The sequence below is a fragment of the Brassica napus genome, chromosome C8 (genome assembly GCF_020379485.1).
Source record: "Brassica napus cultivar Da-Ae chromosome C8, Da-Ae, whole genome shotgun sequence".
Classification (NCBI taxonomy): domain Eukaryota; kingdom Viridiplantae; phylum Streptophyta; class Magnoliopsida; order Brassicales; family Brassicaceae; genus Brassica; species Brassica napus.
Genome location: NC_063451.1, coordinates 22289509 through 22299370, shown reverse-complemented (window position 1 = coordinate 22299370; position 9862 = coordinate 22289509). Strand labels below are relative to the sequence as shown.

The following is a 9862-nucleotide window of genomic DNA, read 5'->3' as shown; positions in this document are numbered from 1 at the left end:
TACTTGGATTGTCTTGCTATTTCTAAAGTGTCACGTCGGGAAAAACACGCTTATCGATTCTTGCATCACTTATTGAATGAGTGACCAGGTTCGGTTAGAGCTCATCTTCTTCTCGTTGAATCCCTGAACTTAAAGTTGTGGCACCATGGAGAGAATGGGAAATCCTAGGCAGGGAAGACGCTGTTGAGTATGCCAAGAAGCATGACGTTCCTGCCTATTTACAGCAGGGACAGGAAACCTCTGGCACCTTAGTCATGAGGTAATATAGAATTCATATATATTCCCTTCTTGGATGCAAATGATCCAGTTATTCTCATGCTCCAGTTTCTATTTTCTTTTGTTGAAAGGGTGATATATTGGAAGATCTAGCAAACGAGCGGAAGAAACATATGTATATGATGAGTGTAGATCCCGAAGATGCTCCTGATCAGCCTGAGTAAGCTTTCTTTCTCTAAAGTTTTGTTTGGTATGTTGACAAGTCCTTGTGTGAGTATAGTGGAAAGAGCATAATGGACTGTATGTAGTTTGTTAACAGCTCAGCTAACTGTAATTGAGTTGTGTTACCTAAAGAGCTCACAGCTTTGAAAAAGAGTATAGGCAGCAGTTCAGGATTTGTCTAGGAGCTCTTGTTAATCAAGTCTCTCCATGATGTAAAGATCTCTTCTACTTAAACAGATATATTGAGATCGGGACAGAATGTGGACTCCTCGTGGCACTCAACGGGAAAGGCTCTCTTTCTCTCTCCTGCTGGCTGCTACCCTCCTCTCTGAGCTAAACACAATAGTACGAATCAACATGGTGGAGAATCGTTTGTTTGGGATGAAATCAGGAGGTGTATATGAGACCCCAGGAGGCACCATCCTCTTTGGAGCTGTACAAGAACTAGAGTCCCTCACTCTAGACAGAGAGAGCATTCAGTTGAAAGACTCATTAGCACTGAAACACCAGGAGGCACCATCCTCGTTACAATTTTCTCATCGGCCTTGCAGCTCCAAGTCAATCTGCAGCTAGTTACAAGATACAGAGAGAATATATATATATATATATATGTTAAAACTATCTTTGATGGGAGCACAACACTAAAAACACTTTGTGTGACAAAACCATGAGAAACTGAATAATGTGCCACCAAATTATTATTATTTTTTATTAATTTATATAATTACTGTTTACTTGTATTCTCTGATGTTCGAGTCTAATGAAACTACTATTGAATCTTTAATAGGTTCTCCTCTTTCCGTCTCCTTTTTGTTTTTATTGTAATATAGTTTCGATCTTAGGATCGATGTTTTCTTCCGAATAGCGGATAATAAATTTTGCATAGGTGATTTTGTTTTTGGTTTTCAAACCAAATTAGGATCTGTTCTTCAAGTTTATTTTCCGGTTTGGTTTGAATTTTAATAAAATCCTGATCATGTTTTGATCGGTTTTATCTTTTACCTTCCACTCCGTTTTAATTCTAATCCCGTTGATTTCTAAGCAGAAACCTTTTTCACGGTTCACTTCAATCCCTTTCACAGAGAATCCGTCTTTACCAAAAAAAAAAAATAGCCTTTAATTGGCGTAAGGGTGAAGCATCTCTTCTTGAAGGATGATTGAATTTGATGGATTCCTGAAGTCGATTATGAGATAGATTCAGAAGAGTTGGCGTTACTTTGACGGTCCGGCAAAGGGTCTTCTCTCGATCGAACTTTTGTTTTCTCCGGCGTAAATTACGGTGGATAAAAGGCCTCTCTGGTTTAAGCAATCAAGGTTAAGGTGGGAGGTATATCAAGGGTACAAGGTTGAGTGGAGTCAAGATCGTGGTAGAGCCAAGCTTGTGGTGGATTATCGGAAAAGCATCTCCGGTTGGTTTGCGTCTTCGTCGGAGGTGAGAAGAAGCTTGGTGTCCCCCCCCCTTTACTCAGATGAATGCCACGTAGCAAGCCTTTTCTACACGACTGACACGTTTGTATTCGGAACTGATATTTTTGATAAAATTTCGATTATGTAGCTGGGCCAGGATTAATTTTGTAACTTAGCCTTTGTACTTGCTTAGCCCACGAGGCTTATAAAATTGAAGTTGACAAAAAAAAAAATCTTTAATCACTAAATAAAAAGTTTCCGAATTGACATTAGTATTTATTTAGTTGCATAGACAAGTATTTTTCAATTGGGGTCCAACAGAGTTTATTAGAGGATGGAATCAGAAGCTTGGTCATTGTCGTACAGAGATTATTAATTTAACTGGAAAAGAAGGAACCAAACAAACTCGGCTGTCCGTATAGTTGAGATCCATGGTCAGTTGGATCAATCTATGAGAGATAATACTATGTCAACTGAATATATTCATGAGCTCCGTGGCAGTCTTAATCTAGCTTATAGAGATGAAGAGGAGTATTAGAAACTCAAGAGCAGAAATAGGTGACTGAATCTTGTGGACAGAAACACTCCATTTTATCATGGATTGACTAAAATGAAGAAAAGTAAGAACAAAATCTCAAAAATGAGAGATAAATATTGAGTGATTCATTATCAAGAGGAAACAATAGCTCACGTGGCTGAAGACTATTTTAAGTAAATGTTCTCATCATCTCCTACAATATCTCTTGATGAGTGCTTGCCTAATATTCAACCTAAGGTGACGATGGACATGAATGAGAGACTCATTGCTTTGGTTACAGATACATAGATCAAAGAAGCTCTGAATTTGGTTGGTGCAGATCAAGCCCCTTGCCCTGATGGGTTTACTGCAGCATTCTATCATCAATTTTGGGAGTCTATTGGACCGGACGTGTGTCAGATGGTAAAGAGATTTTTTGAAACTGGTGTGATGGATAATGGAATTAATCATACTAATATATGTCTCATTCCCAAGTTTCCTGAAGCTGCAAGTATGTGTGATTACTGTCCTATAAGTTTGTGCTCAGTTGCGTATAAAGTGATCTCGAAAGTCTTGGGTTTGAGAATTCAACGTTGCTTGGAAGTAATTATTTCAGAATCACAAGCTGCTTTTGTTCCAGGAAGACAAATTTCTGATAATATACTAGTGGCTCATGAGCTAATAAATGCTTTGAAATCAAAGAAGGACTGCTCTGAGAAATATATGGCACTAAAAACAGATATTAGCAAAGCTTATGATAGGGTAGAGTGGAGTTTTCTTGAAGCTGTTATGTCTAAGTTGGGTTTCCATAAGAACTGTATCTCTTGGATAATGTCTTGTGTCAAGTATGTTACCTATTCGATATTGATTAATGGAACACCATTTGGGGAGATCAAACCATCAAGAGGTATAAGACAAGGAGATACATTGTCTTCGTATCCTTTTCTCATTTGTGCAGAAGCTCTTAGTCAGATGATCGATAAAGCACAAAGAGAAAATAAGTTTCAAGGAATGCAATTAGCAAGACGGTGTCCATCAGTATCTCACTTATTATTTGCGGATGACTCCCTATTTTTCTACAAAGCTAATGAGGAGAATGCATCATGTATGGCTGATGTTCTTGTTAAATATGAAAAGGCCTCTGGTCAGAAGGTCAATTTGGAGAAGTTTTCGATAATCTTTGGTGCGAAAATAGATAAACAAAGGAGAACTCAAATTCAGAATATTTTAAATATTCATGTCATTGGTGGAGGGGAAAAATATTTAGGACTTCCTGAACAATTTGGTAAAAGTAAAGTCAATGATTTTGAAGGAATTGTTCAGAATATCAAAGATATTACCTCACAGTAGCATAATCAGTTCTTATCTCAGGCTGGCAAGGAGGTATTAATCAAGTATGTTCTTCAAGCCAAACCGGTTTACCCAATGAGTTGTTTCTTGATTCCAAAAACCACTTGTGATGAGATAAATGCAATTCTTTCTGAATTCTGGTGGGGAAAAGAAGATGAAAGAAGAAAGATTTCCTTGGTATCTTGGAAAAGATTATGTCTACCAAAGAAAGAGGGTGGAATGGGTTTTCGAGATTTATATAGCTTTAATAAAGCGTTACTTGCTAAACAAGCTTGGCGGATATGGCAAAACCTTAACTCTCTTTTAAGTAGAATATACAAAGGAAGAACTAATTCGATGACTTTCTTACAATCTTCATATGTTAAGCATGCCTCTTATGGCTATAAGTCTATTCAAGTAGGTAAAGAACTACTTCAACAGGGACTTCGTGTAAGGATAGGTGATGAAAAAAAAATACAAATGTGTGGCTGGATCGGTGGTTACCGATGATCCCACCTCGTAAGGTGATTCAGGTGTCATACAATCAAAACATGAGAGTAGAGGAGTTCATTGATAAGGATATTTATTCTTGGAATGTGCCGATGTTAGAACGACATCTTCAGCCGGGAGATATAGAGCAAGTGTTAAAGATCAAGCTGTCTAGATTCGCTAATGAGGATGGATTGGTCTGGCCTTTCACGAAGGATATGAGATATACAGTCAAGTCGGGTTATTGGACAGTAACTCATATCTATCAAGAGGGAGAAGCCATTGTCAGACCTGAAGGTTCTTTGATTATTAAACGAAATATTTGGAAACTCAATATTTTACCGAAGATCAAACATTTCTTATGGAGGGTTGTCTCTGGAGCTCTTCCTACCTATACAAAGTTGTGTACTCGGGGAATAAATATTGATCCAACTTGCCAAAGATGCTGTCAAGATGATGAGACAATCAATCATATTTTGTTTATGTGTCCTCATGCAATGGCGATGTGGAGATGCTCAGGTATTTTACCATCTCATGTTTTAACACTTAATTTGAAAGATAATCTACAAGCCTTATTTGGATTCATGGAATCCTTACCTGAGAATGAAAGTAAAAGACAATTGGTGTTTTGGATTCTTTGGTTATTATGGAAGTCAAGAAACGAATTCATTTTTGAGAAGAGGAACCTCCATCCTATAGAAAATCTTCGGCGAGCTATTGATGCAAATACTGAATGGTACAGGAATGTTGTTCTTCATAATTCTGGGTCAAGACAACAAGTTGTAAAATCTTCAAAATGGGAACCTCTTCCGAAAGGCTGGATTAAGTGTAACTTTGATTATAGCTCTGGAGATACAATGGATGGTGGTGGATGGATTTTAAGAGATGATTCAGGAAAATTCTTGGGTGCGGGAAGTGTTCAAGTACAAAGGATACAGACATCTTTAGAAGGGGAAGCTCTAAGTTTCCTTATAACTTCAACAAGTTTGGATTCGTGGTTTGCGAAGAGTGTGGTTTGAAGGAGATAATCAAGAGTTATGTACAATTATTAATCAAGTTAAAGAGCATATGGAATTGGGGAATCTGCCGTGTGACATACGTCATTGGATACAACTTCTTCCGGAAAGCTCACTGGATTTTGTGAATAGAGAAAATAATCAAGGTACTTCTACTCTATTTTTTTGAGGTTGCTAAAAATGCTATTCATCAAAGTACTTCTACTCTATTTTATCATTTACAGATCTGTTTGGTTAATTAACTTTTTGTATTATTCTTTTACAGTTTAATAAAATTTACGTGGTTACAAAAAAAAAAAAAAAAGACAAGTATTTTTCAATATATATGAATAAATAATAACTTAATTGTTATAAGATAAACTTTGAAATGATCCTCCACTCCTTTACCAACTCAAGCACTATGATCATCTACTCATCAAACACTATGATCACCCACTCATTTACCAAATTAAGCACTATCTTTGTTATTTTATGTATTGTTGTTCACTATAAATACCATCACTCATCTCACTCTTTTGTACACCATAAACAAGAACAAGAGTTTATAATCAAAGAACCATTACATCTTCTTCTTCTTCCTTATAATAAACTCTCTCCCTTATACTAGTGTTATTTGCTTCCTACGGGTATTAAATTCTACTCTTATTTAAATTTCTCGATACTATAAATTATAAGTTATTTCATAACACGTTATCAGCACGATCACTCTGCGATTCGGTAAAATTTATTTGTATCATTTATACCCTGTTATAATGGTCGGTATACCGCCTCTACTATTATTTATATCATGTTATAATGGCCGGAATACCGCCTATATTATTTACTAGTAATTTAATTTATTTATTGGTCGGCCGAGCCGCCTTATATCCTGTTTATTATTTATTGGTCGGCCGAGCCGCCTTATATCCTGTTTATTATTTATTGGTCGGCTGAGCCGCCTTATATTCTGTTTATTATTAATTGGTCGGCCGAGCCGCCGTATAATTTATTTATTATTCTGCATTGATCGGCTGAGCCGTCGCATGATTTGTTGTCATATAACATAAATATTTCATTGTCATAATTTTTCACTTTTATGAAATTTTATAGATTTGATTGACCGTTTAATACGATATTTTCAGACTAATTTTTGGTGCACTCGATTTAACCCCAACGGTCACAAAGAAAATTTTTCAAAAATTTCCCCTTTCTCCAACGGTCATGAACAGTAATTTTCATCTATAAATACAACTCATTTTCACTCCATTTCATCATCCAAAACATTTCATCTTCTCTCAAAAATTTCAAATCGCTCTCCTCCGATTTTTCATTTCAAGAAAGATGATTCGCGCACTTTTGTTTTTATGTGCCATTTTTATTTGTGTTTCTATTTATGGTTTATTCGTTGGAGAATTTACTCCGAGTGAATTTAAGATGAATATCGGTTTAATTTTATTTACATCGCTTCTCCTTGTAATTTCTTGTATGATTAATGTAAACGGTTTTTAAATTATGAAGTTCATAATAAATGATTCATTTTAAAATTGCGAAATTCTAAAAAAAAAAAAAAATATATATATATATAGTCATTTTAGACGATGATATATATATATATATATATCAACGCTTGTCTATATGTAAGAATAATAGTTATTTTATGAATTAAATTTTGCTTATTATACTTTAATATGCTTCATGATTTAATGGTATTAAGGAAACATACTTTATGATTCATGGTCTAACATCATAAAAGAAATTATTTGTAATCGGTTAGTTTTGTTGTCGATTAGTCTTTGGTCTAATATCATAAAAGAATTTGGATTATATGTTGATATTTACTAATGTAATGGCCATGTTTATATGAGCAAAAATTTAAAGTTTTCAGGATTGTGTATTCTCTCGGAAAGATATGTACAAGTTATCAGCCAATTCAGAAACGTGAACAGCTGAAACTTTCATCGCCGATATACTTCTGTTTATAAGATAAGTATTTTTATGCTTTATACAAGTTTAACAAACTTGATTAGATAAATCAATTTGCATGAAGTTGGCAGTGATATAAATTTGTTCATTAAATTGATTGATAGGTTAAACTTTGTTAAAAAGCATGAGAGTAATAATATAGTCTATATAATAATTACTATGAAAGTTTTATTTATTTTCTGATATAATAAGACACCTTTGTTAATACATATTTATATATATTTGAAATATTTTGATTTTATTACCATTTATATTGAGGATTTTAAGTTTAAAGCTTGACTCTAAAAGATCCATAAGTTTTGGAAGATAATATATATAAAAAAGGTATTATCACCTGAAGTGATTACCTAAAGCTCATTTTGTATTTTGCATTTAAAGATTACAAGACCTGAAGTCGGTAAATAAAGCCAACTATGTTGGATGTTAAGTTTAAAAGTAAAATTTCTTCAAGAAATTGTTTTATGATGCATATATATTGAAAAAATATCTATTGATAAATCACGTCTAGTTGATTATGATTCATTCTCCTGAAGAGAATATGACATTTAAAAACTCATAAATTGTGGTTTTAGACGTGAGCATAAATGAGGTCAAGGTCCAAAGAGTTTCTTTATAGAACTCATACTCTCACTTAAAGTTGAGAAAATAAACATGGTAATAAAGAAAAAAATTATGAATTCATCTGAAGATGAAAGAAAATTTATTGTGTGTACAATACAAGGTAGTAAAACTTATAGAATGCTTAAAAAGAGGATATATATGATGCTCCAGAAGTATACATAGTATTACTGCACATAAAAATTTAATTTAAAGTTCTTAAGAATGCAATTTAAAGTTCTTAAGGTATTGTATTTTTATAAGTATCAAAAGTTAAAAGGATCTACGAAAAATACATAACCCATGTAGGATATGTTGTTGATTAAGAAAATGAGATACATTCGAGATTGATAAACCTGTAGTATTATACTCTCGAGGGGAAGAGTTAAAGAATCTCACTTTTTATGATAAGTCAAACATCCAGAAGATTATGTTTACACTAAAACTAAGATTAATGAATTTTTCTCAAAGTAAATCCGTAAGATTTTGAGACACTTATGTTGAGACAATAAGCAAACGAAATGATATATACATTTCAATCAGAAATAATTCTCAAAGCAGTATAAGTATTTTAGAGAAAATATCTACAGCCTCTTATATATTGTACTACACAAAGATTAGTATAATGAAGATAAATGTATAGTAAACTAGAAGTTTACATTTGGCATGAATCAGTTAGACCATTTTGGTTCATTAATAATGCGAATATATACTTAAAGGTCATATGCATAGTCATATAAGAACCAGAAGATTCTTCCGAATGATTTGACATATGTTGCTTACCCATAAGATAAAAGGGTAATATGGTTTTCACCAGCCAAAATAAGATATTGGCATAAATAACGAAGATGTTAGTGGACTGATCACCCACTATGCATTTTTATAATATTGGTGAATTCACTTCTTAAAGTCTTTAACGACTATAGCACATTCACTGAGATAAGTGCTAAACATTTTGAGCAACATTGGATCGCATCAAGCCAATAAATTTCACTAGTTCTCCCCATCATTGGTATAGAATCAGAAACCAATCATTTTCATCTAAGAATGTTGGATGTTGCTCCGCCACAGAGCTTCAAATGAAGATGTGTTTTTAAATGAGGTTGGAAATATATGTTGGATATAAATCTCTATTGACACTTAAGAATCCAGAGCCATCCCCGAAAACTATAAGTAAGGCTATACATGAATTCTAAAAGTGAGTTAGTACTTCCAACATAAGGGGGAGAAAATAAACAGCTGGAAAAGAAAATAAGTTGAAATGAATTATCATTGATCCTCGGGCTAAACACAATGTGAAATAGAAGTCCAAAAGATAATTCATTTCAAAACTTACTAAAGCAGTTGCCAGACACGACCCATATAAATATAGTGATCAAGTCACATATACCAGCTGTAAATGCTCCAATAAGAATAAATGTTCTACAAGAACAATATCAAACTGCTAGTCACGCCTGCAGGGTGGTAGACAGATTGGTTCCAAAGATAAATCCTCGTAAATGAAAAAGGAGCATATATTGATAATGGTCAAAACGAGGCAATATAGTTTTGTATGATCTCCAGAAGAGAAATTAAACATGACTGACGAAAATTCAGGTACCTGAGACAAATGAAGAGATCTCAATAAGTTATGTCATGTATGAAACAAAATGGAACCGATAAGAAAATTGACGTCGATGATATTATACATGCAAAGTAGCAGTTGATATAATAAATGAGAAAGAGGATCATGAAAGAAAGTCTATTGAAAAGTGTACACAAAGAAATGATTGGCCAAATCAGAAAGATGCAATAGACAAAGATATAAACTTCTTGTGAAATAGAGAAGTATTTGGACCAGTAGTCCATACACTAAAAGGTGTAAAACAAGTGAGATGTAAATGAACCGTTGCACACAAAGAAGGATCAATATGAAATTGATTGTGAAGAGACATAATTTCATATGGTAGATGCAACTAGTTTCAAGTTCCTTATAGTCTGGTAATAAAGGAAGAACTTGAATAAAACAATCCACTTGAAAAATGTTAATCCCTGAAAGTATAATCCATGAAGGATTGATGATATCAAAATCATGTTCCCGGGAACTCTGCATATTCGATCGAATTGA

At 33.9% G+C, this 9862-nt stretch overlaps 1 pseudogene; it reads left to right on the top strand.

Annotated features, from left to right (window-relative positions):
• The first annotated feature begins 61 nt into the window (after positions 1–61).
• LOC106427361 lies at positions 62–1228 on the top strand (annotated as a pseudogene).
• Positions 1229–9862: the final 8634 nt, after the last annotated feature.